This window comes from Stegostoma tigrinum, chromosome 21, assembly GCF_030684315.1.
Source record: "Stegostoma tigrinum isolate sSteTig4 chromosome 21, sSteTig4.hap1, whole genome shotgun sequence".
Taxonomy (NCBI): domain Eukaryota; kingdom Metazoa; phylum Chordata; class Chondrichthyes; order Orectolobiformes; family Stegostomatidae; genus Stegostoma; species Stegostoma tigrinum.
The window spans coordinates 56,851,734-56,869,321 of NC_081374.1; the positions used below are offsets into that span (position 1 = coordinate 56,851,734).

The 17,588-nt window shown below is 44.6% G+C and overlaps 1 protein-coding gene across 15 annotated transcripts in view; it reads left to right on the top strand.

The window, feature by feature from the left end:
• The window catches only part of LOC132210854 (utrophin-like), a 247,310-nt gene that overhangs the window by 188,570 nt on the left and 41,152 nt on the right, over positions 1-17,588 (top strand). Inside the window, exon 6 of one of the 15 annotated variants that reach the window (XR_009447039.1) lies at positions 13,526-13,562. The exons of the other annotated variants lie outside the window; for them this stretch is intronic. The gene's annotated coding sequence lies outside the window, so the exon portion shown is untranslated. Of the gene's footprint in view, positions 1-13,525; positions 13,563-17,588 lie in introns of those variants that run through there. 15 annotated transcript variants of the gene reach the window in all.

Here is a 17,588-nt window from a genome sequence, read left to right on the forward strand (position 1 = left end):
TTGCCACAGATCAGCTGTTAAATATTTTATAGTAAAGAGACCTGAAATTCCTCCACCCAGCGAATCCATTGTTCCTGGTATTATGGCAGGGTGTGGGAATGTCCTTAGTCACCTGAGGAGCCTGGTACAACCAGAGAAGCCGGGTTTCAAAACTTATGAAGAAATAGTAGGAATAGTGGCAGCTGAGAGATGAGCACCAACACAGACTCACAACTGCCATTGGTGTGAAAGAGCACTTCACTCAACAGCAAATTGCTGGTATAAATTAGTCGTATGCAGAAACTGCGGCAATAAAGGGCCCATTGAATGGGTGTGTTTGAGAAAGAAATATGAACAGAGTACAGCAAAAGTACTGAAAGTGAAGAGTAGGAAAAAAATCTACATGTAACAATGACAGCATGGATAATCTGCTAGTTTCACTGGGAGGACCATGGCTGGAAAAAAAATCAAACTCAGTTGGGTTGAACTGAGTTGCTTGTCAGATTCTGAAACTGATTCATTGCAAAATTCGAAAGAAGTGTGCCATTATTGTCATCGGGATCTGGGAGACATGGGGAAGACCTCTGTCGAATTGAAAATCAAGTATGAGAGTCAAGCAAAATGTTGCAAGGCAGGATCAGTGCCTCGTGCAATCAGACTAAAGGTTGAGGCAGAATTAAACCTACTTGACAGGGCTCAGAAAGGATTTCCAATGATGTTGCCAGGGTGGAGGATTTGAGCTATGGGGAGGCTGATTAGACTACTTGGCCTGCAGTTTTGGAGGCTGAGGGGAGAACTTGGAGGTTTATAAAATCATGAGGGGCATGGATAGGATGAGTAGCCAAGGTCTTTTCCTTCAAGTAGTGGAGTCAAAAACTAGACGGCACAGCTTTAAGGTGAGGGGGGAAAGATTTAAAATGAACGTAAGGGGCAACGTTTTCCAAGCAGAGGATGGTGTGTGTAAGGAATGAGCTGCCAGAGGAAGTGGTGGAAGCATGTACAATTAGGATATTTAAAAAGCACTTGGATGGGTACATGAATAGGAAGGGTTTAGAGGATATGGGCCAAATACTGGTAAATGGGATTAGATTAATTTAGGATATTCTGTTCGCGTAGATGAGTTGGACCAAAGTGTTCTGTTTCGATGCTGTATGCCTCTATGACACTATGACCATAATTGAGTGACACTGGTCAAGATTGGAATCCTTGAATCCAAAAATGATTGGCCCACACCTATCATTCCACTGATAGATGGAGTATACATCTGCGTTGCTTACAAGTTCGCTACTAATCCAGCACTATGTGCTGAGCAGTATGCTTTGCTTGTAATCGATGACCTACTTGTTGGACCAGCTAGAGGTCTGCTTTTCAGTAAGATTGACCTTAGTCAAGTCTATCTCCAGATGAATAGAGATCCTAAGTCACGGGAATACTTGATTATTGTGACACGTAAAGTAGTATTCAAAAACAAGAGATTTCCATTTGAAATCCATCTGTGCTTGGATTATTCTAACATGCCATGGATCAGATTTGAAGTGGATTGAAAGGAGTCCAGTGTTACCAAGACAATGTTTTACTCACAGGGAGAACCTAAAAAAGAGCATCCTCACAAGTTAGATTTGAAGAAGTGAGGAAAACTGACTGTGATTTTTTAAAAAAGATTTCCATACAATACTAAGGCCATATCATTGATGCCATGGCATTATACAAGTCCCCTTCAAAAGTAAAAACTGAAGTTCACTGTGGGATGCTGTAAATCAGACACTTAGGAGAGAATGCTGAAGGATTTTAGATTACCCTTGCCAAATGAGTTGACAACAAACAGTCCTTATGTAGACATTTTCTACTTTGAGCAAGTAGGGAACGCTCTGGCAACGGTAGGACAAATTAAGAGAGACAGTCAAAATAACCCACGACTACGTGAGTGGTGGGTGTGGTACTGCAAATGGAGCAACTGGAACTGAAACCACATGTCATGTGGAAGCTAGAACTATCTATACAAGGAGGAGGTCTCCTGTGGGGAATGAGGGTCATCACTCCACCACAGCTAAGGAAACGCACGTTAAAGGTCAGGATCGGGATTCCCAGAAGGTATGTTGCCTCCCTGGTGCCAGGGTCCAGGACGTCTCCGATCGGGTGTATAAGGTTCTAAAAGGGGAGGGCGAACAGCGAGAAATCGTGTTACATATTGGGATTAATGATATAGCCAGAAAAAGGATTGAGGATATAAAAAGTGATTTCAGGGAGTTAGGATGGAAGCTGCAAAGCAGGACGAACAGAGTAGTGTTCTCTCGTTTACTACCGGTGCCACGAGATAGCGAGGCGAGGAACAGGGAGCGGGCGCAGCTTAACACGTGGCTGCGCAGCTGGTGTAGGAGGGAGGGCTTCAGATATGTAGACAATTGGGATGCCTTCTGGGGAAGGTGGGACCTGTACAAGATGGACGGGTTGCATCTGAACTGGAAGGGGACCAATGTCCTGGGTGGAAGGTTTGCTCGAGTAGTTTGAGAGGGTTTAAACTAGTATGGCAGGTGGGTGGGAACCTGAGCTGTATACCGGAGGTGAGAGTTGATGCAGGTGAGGCAGTAGCAAGAGGTAGACCAGCTAGTGGGAAGGATTTTCCTGGGAAGAAACCAAGGGACCGGTTAAAGTGTGTTTGCTTTAACTCAAGGAGTATCAGGAATAAAAGTGATGAACTTAGAGCATGGATCAGTACCTGGTGCTATGATGTTGTGGCCATAACAGAGACATGGGTTTCTCAGGGGCAGGAATGGTTGCTGGATATTCCAGGGTTTAGAGCATTTAAAAAGAATAGGGAGGGTGGAAAAAGAGGAGGCGGTGTAGCACTACTAATCAGAGAGGGTATCACAGCTACAGAAGCTTCCATTGTCGAGGAAGATCTGCCTACCGAGTCAGTGTGGGTGGAAATTGGGAACAGCAAGGGAGTAGTCACCTCGTTAGGGGTTTACTACAGGCCCCCCAATAGCAGCAGGGAGATTGAAGAAAGCATAGGTCGGCAGATTTTGGTAAAGTGCGGACGTAGTAGGGTTGTTGTAATGGGTGACTTTAACTTTCCCAATATTGATTGGAACCTCCTTCGAGCAGGAGATTTGAATGGTGCTGTTTTTGTAAGGTGTGTTCAGGAGGGTTTCCTAACTCAGTACGTTGACAGGCCGACGAGGGGAGAGGCCATTCTAGACTTGGTGCTCGGAAACGAGCCGGGGCAGGTCTCAGATCTTGTGGTGGGAGAGCATTTTGGTGATAGTGACCATAACTGCCTCACATTGTACATAGCTATGGAGAAGGAGAGGATTAGACAAAATGCGAAGATATTTAATTGGGGAAGTGGAAACTATGATGCGATTAGACATGAGTTGGGAAGCATGGACTGGGAGCAATTGTTCCATGGTAAGGGCACTATAGACATGTGGAGACTGTTTAAGGAACAGTTGTTGTGAGTGATGAGTAAATATGTCCCTCTGAGACAGGCAAGAAGGGGTAAGAAAAAGGAACCTTGGATGACGAGAGCTGTGGAGCTTCTCATCAAAAGGAAGAAGGTGGATGCTTTGGAGAGGGTTCAGAGGAGGTTGACCAGGATGCCGCCTGGACTGGAGGGCTTATCTTATAAAGAGAGATTGACTGAGCTCGGACTCTTTTCATTGGAGAAAAGGAGGAGGAGAGGGGACCTAACTGAGGTTTACAAGATAATGAGAGGCATAGATAGAGTTGATAGCCAGAGACTATTTCCCAGGGCAGAAATGGCTGACACGAGGGGTCATAGTTTTAAGCTGGTTGGAGGAAAGTATAGAGGGGATGTCAGAGGCGGGTTCTTTACACAGAGAGTTGTGAGAGCACGGAATGCGTTGCCAGCAGTAGTTGTGGAAGCAAGGTCATTGGGTTCATTTAAGAGACTGCTGGACATGCATATGGTCACAGAAATTTGAGGGTGCTTACATGAGGATCAATGGTTGGCACAACATCGTGGGCTGAAGGGCCTGTTCTGTGCTGTACTGTTCTATGTTCTATGTAGCTTACATAAGGTGGACGAAGCTAGGGTCAAGCTCAGTTCTAGAGGATTACAGGCAGGCGAGGAAAGAGCTCAAAAATGGTCTGAGGAGAGCCAGGAGGGGGCACAAGAAAGGCTTGGCAGAACGGATTAGGGAGAACACAAAGGCATTTTACACTTAGGTGAGGAATAAGAGAATGGTCAAAGAAAGAGTCGGGCCGATCAGGGATAGCATAGGGAACTTGTGTGTGTGGAGTCTGAGGTGGTAGGGGAAGCCCTAAATGAGTTTTTTGCTTTTGTCTTTACGAAAGAAACAAACTTTGTAGTGAATGAAACCTTTGAAGAGCAGGTGTGCATGCTGGAATGGATAGAGATAGAGGAAGCTGACGTGCTGAAAGTTTTGTCAAACATTAAGATTGACAAGTTGCCAGGCCTGGACCAGATTTGTCCCCGGCTGCTTTGGGAAACGAGAAATGCAATTGCTTCGCCACTCGCGAAGATCTTTGCATCCTCGCTCTCCACTGGAGTCTGACCTGAGGACTGGAGAGAGGCAAATGTAATTCCTCTCTTCAAGAAAGGAAATAGGGAAATCCCCGGCAGTTACAGACCAGTAAGTCTCACGCCTGTCGTCTGCAAGGTGTTCGAAAGGATTCTGATGGATAGGATTTCTGACCATCTGGAAGAGCATGGCTTGATTAAATGCAGTCAACACGGCTTTGTGAGGGGCAGGTCATGCCTCACAAACCTTATCGAGTTCTTTGAGGATGTGACTAGAAAAGTTGATGAGGGTCGAGCTGTGGATGTCGTGTATATGGACTTCAGCAAGGCATTTGATAAGGTTCCCCATAGTAGGCTCATTCAGAAGGTCAGGAGGAATGGGATACAGGGGAACTTAGCTGTCTGGATACAGAATTGGTTGGCCAACAGAAGACAGCGAGTGGTAGTAGAAAGAAAATATTCTGCCTGGAAGTCAGTGGTGAGTGGTGTTCCACAGGGCTCTTGGTCCTTGGGCCTCTACTGTTTGTAATTTTTATTAATGACTTGGATGAGGGGATTGAAGGATGGGTCAGCAAGTTTGCAGATGACACGAAGCAAGGAGGTGTCGTTGACAGTATAGAGGGCTGTTGTAGGCTGCAGCGGGACATTGACAGGATGCAGAGATGGGCTGAGAGGTGGCAGATGGAGTTCAACCTGGATAAATGCGAGGTGATGCATTTTGGAAGGTCGAATTTGAAAGCTGAGTACAGGATTAAGGATAGGATTCTTGGCAGTGTGGAGGAACAGAGGGATCTTGGTGTGCAGATACATAGATCCCTTAAAATGGCCACCCAAGTGGACAGGGTTGTCAAGAAAGCATATGGTGTATTGGCTTTCATTAACAGGGGGATTGAGTTTAAGAGTCGTGAGATCTTGTTGCAGCTCTGTAAAACTTTGGTTAGACCGCACTTGGAATAATGCGCCCAGTTCTGGTCGCCCTATTATAGGAAAGATGTGGATGCTTTGGAGAGGGTTCAGAGGAGGTTTACCAGGATGCTGCCTGGACTGGAGGGCTTATCTTATGAAGAGAGGTTGACTGAGCTCGGACTCTTTTCATTGGAGAAAAGGAGGAGGAGAGGGGACCTAATTGAGGTATACAAGATAATGAGCGGCATAGATAGAGTTGATAGCCAGAGACTATTTCCCAGGGCAGAAAAGGCTAACATGAGGGGTCATAATTTTAAGCTGGTTGGAAGAAAGTATAGAGGGGATGTCAGAGGCGGGTTTTTTACACAGCGAGTTGTGAGAGCATGGAATGCGTTGCCAGCAGCAGTTGTGGAAGCAAGGTGATTGGAGACATTTAAGAGACTGCTGGACATGCATATGGTCACAGAAATTTGAGGGTGCTTACATGAGGATCAATGGTTGGCACAACATTGTGGGCTGAAGGGCCTGTTCTGTGCTGTACTGTTCTATGTTCTATGTTCTATGTAATGAGAAGGGAATCATTGCCAATCTAGCTGTGCAAGATTTCTTAGAGATGAGTGACCATAACATGATAGAATTTTTAAAATCAGGATGGAGAGTGAGAGAGTTGATTTTGAGACCAGGATGCTGTATCTTAATCATGAAAGCTGAAGATATGAAGCATGAAGTTAGCCTTGATAGATAGGAAAGAGTTGCTTAAAGAGATGTCAGTGGATAGGCAATGGCAAACATTTAAGGAACACGTCGGGGGACTGCAACAACTGTTTAATCCTGTCTGGCATTAAAGCAAAATGGGTAAGAGGGCCAATCCATGACTTAACAAAGGAAATTAGCGATAGAATCTGATCCAAGTAAACGACATTTGAGGATTGGCAGCAATTTCGAATTTAGCAAAGAAGGACCAAGGGATTGATTAAGAAGGAGTAAATGCAGTACAAATGTAAGCATACAGGGAACATAAAGACTGACACAAAGAGTTTCTATAGACACGTGAAGAGAAAGCGACTGCTAAAGACAAATGTTAGGAAGGGCGTTGACCAGTCAAGGGAAGACGGACAGGTCAAGGAGGCATGGATGAGGCTTGTAGGTAGGAGGTGGGGTGGGGGTTAGGGTGTAACTCTAACCCTAAACCTAGCCCTAACCCAAACTCTCAGTCTAATCCCCACTCCACCTCCTACCTACCAGCGTAATCCCTGCCTCCTTGACCTGTCTGCCTTCCCTTGACTGACGAACCCCCATCTTAACTCCTCACCAACACTCACTTTCACTGGCTCCATCGCTGACTCTTTGATCTGTCTGTTTCCTCTCCACCTACCTTCTACTCTATCCATCTTCTATCCACCTCCCCTTCTCGCTTTATTTATTTCAGAATCCCCTTCCCCTCTCCCATTTCTGAAGAAGGGCCCAAACCTGAAACGCCATCTTTCCTGCTCCTCTGATACCACTTGGCCAGCTGTGTTCATCCAGCTCCACACCTTGTTATCTCAGATTCTCCAGCAATGGCAGTTCCTACCATCTCTGAAATGGTATGTTGGCCTTCATTCCGAGAGGTTTTGAGTACAGGAGCCAGAATGTGTTTTTGCAGTTGCACAGCGCCTTAGTGAAGCCGCACCTAGAATATAGTGTGTGCAGTTTTGTGCTCCCCTTCTGCAGAAGGATGCTGTTACTCTCTTAGTTTATCAGTGCACCGAATGTTTATCAGGCTGATTCGGGGGATGGCAGATCTGATGTATGATCAGAAATTGACTCGGTTAGGATTGTTTTCGCTGGAATTCAAATGAATGAGGTGGATCACACAGAGACTTATAAAATTCGAACAGGACTGGACAGGATAGATGCAGTTCCCAGTGGTGGGTGTGTCCAGAACCAGGGGTCACAGTATGACGATTCAGGATAGACGATTTAGGATGCTTGTGAGGAGGTATTTCTTGACCCAAGGAATGGTGAGCCAGTGGAAATCATTACCAAAGGAAGTAATTGATGGTAAAACATTGAACGTATTCAAGACATGGCTAGATATAACACTTGGGGTGAATGGGATCAAAGGTTATGGAGAGAAAGCAGGATTAGGCGATTGAGTTGGATGATCAGTCATGATCAGAAGGAATGGTGGAGCAGACTCGGAGAGCCAATTGGCCTCCTCCCTGCTCCTATCTTCCATGTTTACAATAGCCACTCTCTGAAATGCAAAGCTTGAGCAATTGTGCAACTTTGAGCTGGGTGCTGGGAGTTTGGTCAGTAACGAAGTTAGGTAAGGCTCGGCAGGACAGCGCTTGTTGCTGTTTCTAACATTTTCACCCTGTAGGACTTGGTCCTTGCTGTGCTTCAATGGAAGAAGTTAGCTAATTGGAGATACCTGCAAGTTGTTATGGTTCCAATGGTTTAAAGTGATTTGGGGAAGTGTGGTATTGTTCATAAAGTACATCATGAAGATAAATAAGATAAAAGAGAAAAGAATGACGAGAGTAAGATGAGGGCCAATCAACCATAATAGTGGGAAGATGTGTGTGGTGTCAGAGGAGATAGGGGAAGCACGAAATGAATATTTTTCAACAGTATTCACTCTAGAAAACGACAATGTTGTCGAGGAGAATACTGAGATACAGGCTACTAGAGTAGGTGGGATTGAGGTTCACAAGGAAGAGGTATTAGAAATCCTACAGAGGGTGAAGATAGATAAGTCCCCTGGGCCGGATGGGATTTATCCTAGGATCCTCTGGGAAGCCAGGGAGGAGATTGCCGAGCCGTTGCCATTGATCTTTAACTCGTCATTGTCGACAGGAATAGTGCCACATGATTGGAGGATTGCAAATGTGGTTCCCCTGTTCAAGAAAGGGAGTAGAGACAACCCTGGTAATTATAGACCAGTGAGCCTTACTTCAGTTGTTGGTAAAGTGTTGGAAAAGGTTATAAGGGATAGGATTTATAATAATCTGGAAAGGATTAAACTGATTAGGGATAGTCAGCACGGTTTTGTGAAGGGAAGTTCGTGCCTCACAAACCTTATTGAGTTCTTTGAGAAGGTGACCAAACAGGTAGATGAGAGTAAACCGGTTGATGTGGTGTATATGGATTTCAGCAAGGCATTCGATAAGGTTCCCCACAGGAGGCTCTTGTACAAAATGCGGAGGAATGGAATCGTGGGAGACATAGCAGTTTGGATCGGAAATTGGCTTGCTGAAAGAAGACAGAGGGTGGGAGTTGATGGGAAATGTTCATCCTGAAGACCAGTTACTAGTGGTGTACCACAAGGGTCGGTGTTGGGTCCACTGCTGTTTGTCATTTTTTTTAAATGACCTGGATGAGGGTGTAGAAGGATGGGTTCGTAAATTTGCAGACAACACTAAGGTCGGTGGAGTTGTGGATAGTGTCGAATGTTGCTGTAGTTTGCAGAGAGACGTAGATAGGCTGCAGAGCTGAGCTGAGAGGTGGCAAATGGAGTTTAATGCAGACAAGTGTGAGGTGATGCACTTTGGTAGGAGTAACCAGAAGGCAAAGTACTGGGCTAATGGTAAGATTCTTAGTGTAGATGAGCAGAGAGATCTCGGTGTCCATGTACACAGATCCTTGAAAGTTGCCACCCAGGTTGACAGGGCTGTTAAGAAGGCATACAGTGTTTTAGCTTTTATTGATAGAGGGATCAAGTTCCGGAACCAAGATGGCATGCTGCAGCTGTACAAAACTCTGGTGTGGCTGCACTTGGAGTACTGCGTACAGTTCTGGTCACTGCATTACAGGAAGGATGTGGAAGCTTTGGAAAGGGTGCAGAGGAGATTTACTAGGATGTTGCCTGGTATGGAGGGAAGGTCTTACGAGGAAAGGCTGAGGGACTTGAGGCTGTTTTTCTTCGAGACAAGAAGGTTGAGAGGTGACTTAATTGAGACATATAAGATAATCAGAGGGTTAGATAGGGTGGCTATGAGAGCCTTTTCCCTGGGATGGTGACGGCGAGCACGAGGGGGCATAGCTTTAAATTGAGGGGTGAAAGATAGAGGACAGATGTCAGAGGTAGTTTGTTTTCTCAGAGAGTATTGAGGGAATGAAACGCTTTACCTGCAACTGTAGTAGATTCGCCAACTTTAGGTACATGTAAGTCGTCATTGGATAAGCATATGGACGTACATGGAATAGTGTCGGTTAGATGGGCTTCAGATCAGTATGACAGGTCGGCACAACATCGAGGGCCAAGGGCCTGTACTGTGCTGTTATGTTCTATGTTCTATAAACAATTGCACCTCCCAGTCGCAGACCATTTTAACTCCCCCTCCCATTCTTTTGACGACCTGTCCATCATGGGCTTCCTGCAGTGCCACAATGATGCCACCTGAAGGTTGCAGGAACAGCAACTCATATTCCGCTTTGGAACCCTGCAGCCCAATGGTATGAATGTGGGCTTCATAAGTTTTAAAATCTCCCCCTCCCCCACTGCATCCCAAAACCTGCCCAGCTCGTCTCCTCCCCCAACTGCATCCCAAATCCAGCCCAGCTCATCCCCGCCTCCCTAACCTGTTCTTCCTCTCACCTAACCCCTCCTCCCACCTCAAGCCGCACCTCCATTTCCGACCTACTATCTCATCCCGCCTCCATGACCTGTCTGTCCTCCCCGGACTGACCTATCCCCTCTCCACCTCCCCACCTACACTCTCTTCTCCACCTATCTTCTCCTCTATCCATCTTCAGTCCGCCTCCCCGTCTCTCCCTATTTATTTCAGAACCCTCTCCCCATCCCCGTCTCTGATGAAGGGTCTCGGCCCAAAACTTCAGCTTTTGTGCTCCTGAGATGCTATTTGGCCTGTTGTGTTCGTCCAGCTTCACACTTTGTTGTCTTGGATTCTCCAGCATCTGCAGTTCCCATTATCTCTCCCTTCAGCCCAACTGCCTATTTTCTGTTCTTTGACCAATTCTGAAAACATGCTAATATACTATCCCAAAATTATGTGTTTTTTCTTATATTAGGTAAACTTCGGGCGATATTTTTTCAAGTGCCATTTTAAAATCTAAACACAATACATCTACTGGTTCTGTTTTATCTATCCTGTCTGTTACTTACTCAAAGAATTTTTTAAAAATTGCCAGGCACAATTTCCCCACCATGAAGCTATGCTGACTTTGCTTGATTATATTATCTGCTTCCACTGTTATGGACTCGATCAAATCCCCACACATAGGTATCAAGGAGACAACATAGACTCAAACTTTTATTTAAAGACAATTCTAAGGTGCTGTGTTCCAGATGTAAATCGATTGGGCACACCACTCAGCTTTAAGCAAAACCACTTTCCCCCCAGTTAAAATGCAAGCAAAAGAAAGAAGAATTAAGATTAGTTTAACTCTACTGGAAAACTTAATTGAATAATATATTACTTAACTACTAAACAACAACTGTTCCAATATCATAATATCCCACAAACACATCTTGGCAAAGGCAAAGTCAGTAAAACAGATTGTCTCACATGATTCTGGTAGCAGAAAGAGAACCCCTGCTTTTAGCACACAGAGAGAGAGAGAGAGATAACAGCTTCCACAGCCAACTTCAAACCTCAACAACTGTCGAAATCTCAACGAAAACCTTGGTTCTGTGGGAGCCTGACATGACCCATTCATACTGAGATAGTAAGAACTGCTGATGCTGGAGAATCTGAGATAACAAGGTGTAGAGCTGGATGAACACAACAGGCCATGCAGCATCAGAGGAGCAGGAAAGCTGATGTCTTGGCTGAGACCCTTCTTTGGAAATTACCCATTCATGCATGCTGCTTTTGTTGTTACAACTTCCAAAAAATAAAACCCCAAGGCCTCACGAGTTGTTTATTGGTTTCGAGAAGAACACAAGCCAGGACAAAATACACCTCTTAAAGCCATAGTATTGCCAGACCACATGACCTGCTGTTGCAGCTTTTACAACAGACTGCAATATTTTCCCAATGAGAGGTTGCCTATTTTTTGTCATCCTTCCTTTTCATATCAAGTTGTTACATTGGCAGTATTCCCATCTACTGCTTGAAATGTTCCAGATTCCCAGGATATTTGGAAGATGACTGTCAGTGCATCCAGTATCTCTGTGGCTACATCTTTTAATATCCTAGTGCAGAGTACATCAGGTCCAGGATACCTCTCGACCTTTAGCCCCATTAGTTTCCCGAGCACCTTTTCTCTGGTGATATTTCCTGTCTGCTTTTTGCTCTTTGTTCACTAAATATTTTTGAGATGGTATTTGTGCCTTTTGCTGTGAAGACTGACATAAAGTATTTATTTGTCTCATTTGCCATTTCCTGATTCCCCATTATTATTTTTGCAGCCTTCATTCTTTAAGGGATCTGCGTTCACTTTGACCTCTTCCTTCATTTGTTCAAATAAGCTCTTATTGTCTGTTTCTTTTCTATTTCTCAGCTTTGAAATCTTTCCTTATTTCTGGTTTCCCACTAACCTTGGGCACTGACTGTTGAATTGGCAGAACATTGGAGAGAATGCTGAGGATATGGAAGTTTCGGTCTGATAAATAGTACTCGACATGGTGCTGTTGCCCCAGCTCCTGCTCAGGTCTCTCCCAGTTGAAATGCCAAATAGGAGCCTGCCCATGCTCTTCACATCTGCCCTGCAGCATTAAATGGCTGGAGGCAGGACATCAGGCACCCTCTTGGATGGAAGTTCTACCTTGTCAAACTCCTGGCCACTTAGAGCTCAGAAGAGTCTGAAGTTGCTGATGGCTGGAGGGCGGGTCCCCGACGAGAGGTACGGAGTGGCCGAGGGTTGTTAGGGGTTGTTGAAAGGTTGGATGAGAGTTTAAGGGTGTGAAGTGCCTAGGATCAGGCCAAGGGGCCTGCGAATGAGGTTCCCCTTCCAACTCACGTTTTCTAGGCTGGATTATGCATCTAAAGCTGACTGTCTTTCTGATTGACATCTATCTCCTTAGGCAATAGAGGGGATCTCTTAAATTGCCATCAACTGGTCTCAGCAGGCCAAAGGATAGGCAGGCTGCTTGACAGTTCCCCAGAACTTCCACACATATACACACAGTGCCCTCCAGATTTTATGTGTTTCTTCCCACCTTCGTATCTGTGGGATGGGGCTGTATAATCGAGCTCATGCAGTGCTAAAACAAAGAAGTTATCCTGAACCTTGAAATAGGACTGGAATGATGCAGCCAAATCTGGTGACTAAACTTCAAGGGTAATAATTTTGGTAGTATTGAATAATAATGATGGAATTTACCCAACGTATTTTAGGAATGTGACATTTTATCAACAAATTTAGCTAATGCTATTTTCATTGGAGTACAGGGGATTAATAAGTAGTTAATGAAACATAAAGGATTATGATCAGTTGGGGTAAAATAAACGTGGAAAGGCTGTGTTCCCATGGCTGATGGATGATGTTACAAGGAGAAGGGAATGCATTCATGTTTTGGGGAAAAGATGTAGGGGTTGTAAAGAGGAATTTTTTTGAAGCAGTCAATGTTCATGGGCCAGGATCTTGCTGCCTGTGGAAGGGTTAGAAGCCGAGAAAATCAATGATTTCAGTCACATGAATGCATATCTCTGGGCGCTTCATTCCTCACATTGCCATTAGATTTTATTTATGGAGGTTCTGTTATATTTCGAGTGGTTCGACTGGCATTTGATGTTTTGATGAAGTTTGCCAGATTTTGTTGGCATCATGTGAACTAACATTGAAGTGATACTTGGTTAACTACTAATTGTTTTTGGTAGACACTGTAGAACATACCATATGTATGACAAAATAGCAAAATTACAAGAGAAATCTAGTTCAAAACCTAGGTAACAGAGCACCTTTTTAAAATTAACAAGAATGTGTGATTAACACACTTAATAGCTGTGGCATAGTGTGATTTGAAAGAATGCTGATTACCAGAAGTGAAATATGGGTTGTAAGATCCACTATTTTAAACGGGTAAAGAGCCAATTAGATTGTACTTTGGATTTGGATGTCGTGAGAATGAACATCGGTTGAAAGAGATGGATGTTTGAGGTTAAATTGTTGTGAGTCCTGCTTCATAAATATAAAGGAGGGCTTCATGACATAGAAAGCTACTGTTCCTCCACCATTGTTCTGCAGAAATTACTGAACCAAACAACAGAATATGACCAGCATCACTGACGGTTCCCTCGTTAGATTTGACATTTTGCATTTGAGAAGGAAATGGCCTGTTTCCATCATTCCAGAGTACTTTTGTGAATCCTTGTATTTATTTCGAGGCCAAATAAAGGAATTAATTTTATTTAATAGCTCCAATAAGTTAAAACTGTAATTGAAGTTAGTTTTCTTCCTCCTTTGTAGTGGATCTGTTGGAGTTGCACACAGCACAACGCGTCTTGGATCAACACAAATTGACACAAAACGAGCAACGTCGAAATGTGACTGAAGTAATCAACTGTTTGACGACCATTTATGATGGTTTGGAACAAAATCACTTGGTCAATGTGTCACTCTGTGTCGACATGTGTCTGAACTGGCTGCTGAGCGTCTTTGATACGTATCTATGATTTACACTTTAATGTAGTATGTTTAGATTGTCCTAAGGTGCATGAAACTGCATGCGACGTATTGGATTTTGATATGTACATGATCAGTTAAGTAAATGTGAAGATTGTTGACTGATTAAAATCAATCCGAGTATTGATGACATAAGGTTTCAGTATGTTCTAATTTCATTTTAGTTCAACAGAGAAAGTAGTTGAAAGTTTGAGCGACTTTTGTTTTAAATCATAAAATTGAAAGTGATATACTTTTGATTCCATTTGGTCAGATCTGTACAGGATCATGTAGACGTCTTGACACTCTGATTGTAATGCTCTTCACGGTGACAAATGATAGTGCTGGAGAAAGATGTGTATAAAGTACACAATATGAACATCATCCAGTTAATGTCAAGGAATAAATGGCTTTGTGAGGGGCAGGTCATGCCTCACAAACCTTATCGAGTTCTTTGAGGATGTGACTAGAAAAGTTGATGAGGGTCGAGCTGTGGATGTCGTGTATATGGACTTCAGCAAGGCATTTGATAAGGTTCCCCATGGTAGGCTCATTCAGAAGGTCAGGAGGAATGGGATACAGGGGAACTTAGCTGTCTGGATACAGAATTGGCTGGCCAACAGAAGACAGCGAGTGGTAGTAGAAGGAAAATATTCTGCCTGGAAGTCAGTGGTGAGTGGTGTTCCACAGGGCTCTTGGTCCTTGGGCCTCTACTGTTTGTAATTTTTATTAATGACTTGGATGAGGGGATTGAAGCATGGGTCAGCAAGTTTGCAGATGACACGAAGCAAGGAGGTGTCGTTGACAGTATAGAGGGCTGTTGTTGGCTGCAGCGGGACATTGACAGGATGCAGAGATGGGCTGAGAGGTGGCAGATGGAGTTCAACCTGGATAAATGCGAGGTGATGCATTTTGGAAGGTCGAATTTGAAAGCTGAGTACAGGATTAAGGATAGGATTCTTGGCAGTGTGGAGGAACAGAGGGATCTTGGTGTGCATATACATAGATCCCTTAAAATGGCCACCCAAGTGGACAGGGTTGTTAAGAAAGCATATGGTGTATTGGCTTTCATTAACAGGGGGATTGAGTTTAAGAGTCGTGAGATCTTGTTGCAGCTCTGTAAAACTTTGGTTAGACCGCACTTGGAGTAATGCGCCCAGTTCTGGTCGCCCTATTATAGGAAAGATGTGGATGCTTTGGAGAGGGTTCAGAGGAGGTTTACCAGGATGCTGCCTGGATTGGAGGGCTTATCTTATGAAGAGAGGTTGACTGAGCTCGGACTCTTTTCATTGGAGAAAAGGAGGAGGAGAGGGGACCTAATTGAGGTATACAAGATAATAAGCGGCATAGATAGAGTTGATAGCCAGAGACTATTTCCTAGGGCAGAAAAGGCTAACATGAGGGGTCATAGTTTTAAGCTGGTCGGAGGAAAGTATAGAGGGGATGTCAGAGGCGAGTTCTTTACACAGAGAGTTGAGAGAGCATGGAATGCGTTGCCAGCAGCAGTTGTGGAAGCAAGGTCATTGGGGTCATTTAAGAGACTACTGGACATGCATATGGTCACAGAAATTTGAGGGTGCTTACATGAGGATCAATGGTCGGCACAAAATTGTGGGCTGAAGGGCCTGTTCTGTGCTGTACTGTTCTATGTTCTATGTTCTATGTTCTAACTGTGTCATTGTGGTATTTTCCAGACTAATTGTCCTTCAGCTAATCTCAGTCAGATTGTTTACTAAACTCCATTTAGGAATAATGTTATGCACTTCACTTGGAAATGTATGAGGACTGTGACAGTATATTGGGGAATCCTTGCAAGCGGAGAGAATTTTATTTTCTTTCAGTCCGGGCTGGATATAATTCTAGGACTTGGAGATGAAAGTCCGGGGTTAAACTTTCAGTGTCCTTCTATACACCCCTAATCACCTCCAATATTTCATTTATATTAAATTGAGCTTCGTCTGCATGAGATGTGTTCCAATATTATATTATTATTGTGACTGTCAATTTTGACATTGTTCATTAGGTGCGTACCCTTCATATTGATTGCAGCTCAAGGTCCTTCTGGATGTCAAAACCAAAATGTTGCATTTTCCAGTAAAATTGCAGACATTGAGCGGAAATTCACACTAGGGAGTACTGAAAGGCATGGATTATTTCTCAGTACCACCCTCATTAATACTTTTTCTACCTGCCAGACAGAAACTAGACTCTCAGAATTACCAAAATGAAATTCTGAGTGGGTGTGTGGTGCTTGCACATTGCTCAATGCTCCTCTGGACCTCCAACTTGGGTAGTAGTCACCAGCATCTGCAGCCACACCCTTCAGTAGCACCCCATCTCCACAGTTTTGACATGTGGCATGTTCCAGCCTCAGCACATCTCACATCTGCTTTCAGTACTCTTCTGTACTTCATTGCTGCATTTTGGATTGCAGCAGCCCCCCTCATTGCAGTGCTACTGCCAGGGCACTTTTATATGCAGGAACAGGCACCCATTCGTGTATTGGGCCACGTTACACATCAGGACACCTTGCTTGAGCTCTCCACTCTCATTTTGTCCCTGCATGAATGCTAACAGCTCCTCTGCCTTGTCTTCATTTGCCTTGTCTTTTTATGGGTTGCCCCCTCCGCCACACCTCACAGACTCATAATGCGAGTATATTGATTAACCTTTTGGCATCGAGACAAAGCCAGACAGCTTGTCATGTTTGTCAGCAGTCATCAATCAAAGGAGTGGGTGTGTTGCCGTTCAGCACCGTGATATGTTGATCTCACACCTGCAGCATGTGCCAGCTGCAGAAGCACAGAACGCGTTGCATTGTCTCCAACCTCATGGTCATGCTTCAGGTTCCGAGGGGAATGGTCTCCAGTCAAGGGAGGCAGTTTCAGGCAGCAGATCTAGGTAACTCCAGGGCATTGTCTGATATCACTCGAGGGGCTTGGATGCAATCAGTTGGCTGCTCAGGATGACCATCGTCAGGACACTGTCCTCATAGGTTGTGAGAAGTCGAACGTTAGACACCTCACTACCTGTGTTGGCTCTTTCTGCCCTACTGTGGGCTGTTTTTCCTGGATGAAACAAAGGGAGGGATTGAGTGAGATGAAATGAGCTGGTGCATTTGTTAGTGCTCATGTATGTTTGGGAAGGGAGGTGAGGTCTCCTGGGTGAGAGCAAGAGGCACAGAGACATAGAGGATTAATCGCCTTGGGCCCTCAAGTCGGCGAGAGCAGGTGAAGACAGACATTGAATGCTTTGGTGAGAATGGTATTACATGAGCTGTGCTGAAGGGTGGTGCAGAATTAGAGAGAGGGTGAATGTGAGGTAGCACAGAACAATGAGGCTCTTCTTCTGTTGGAGCAGGGGTCACTGATCTTGCAGCACTGCTGGATGGTTCTTTTGGTGGTTGAGCCTGCATTGGCACTGGACAGCCTTGGATCAGTCTGGCCGAGTCTTGTGTCGTGGCCTCCTGTGCTTGTCCTTGGGAAAGAGGACAGTTCTGCACTGCACCAATCCATCCACCAGGACCTCCAGGTCCCTAACTGTAAAGTAAGGTGCTAATTTCCCCTTTCCTGCCCTGTCTGGGACAAATGCTATGAACGGTACGAGGCAGTTCTGGATTCTGAGCAATTTACTGGTCCACAATAGC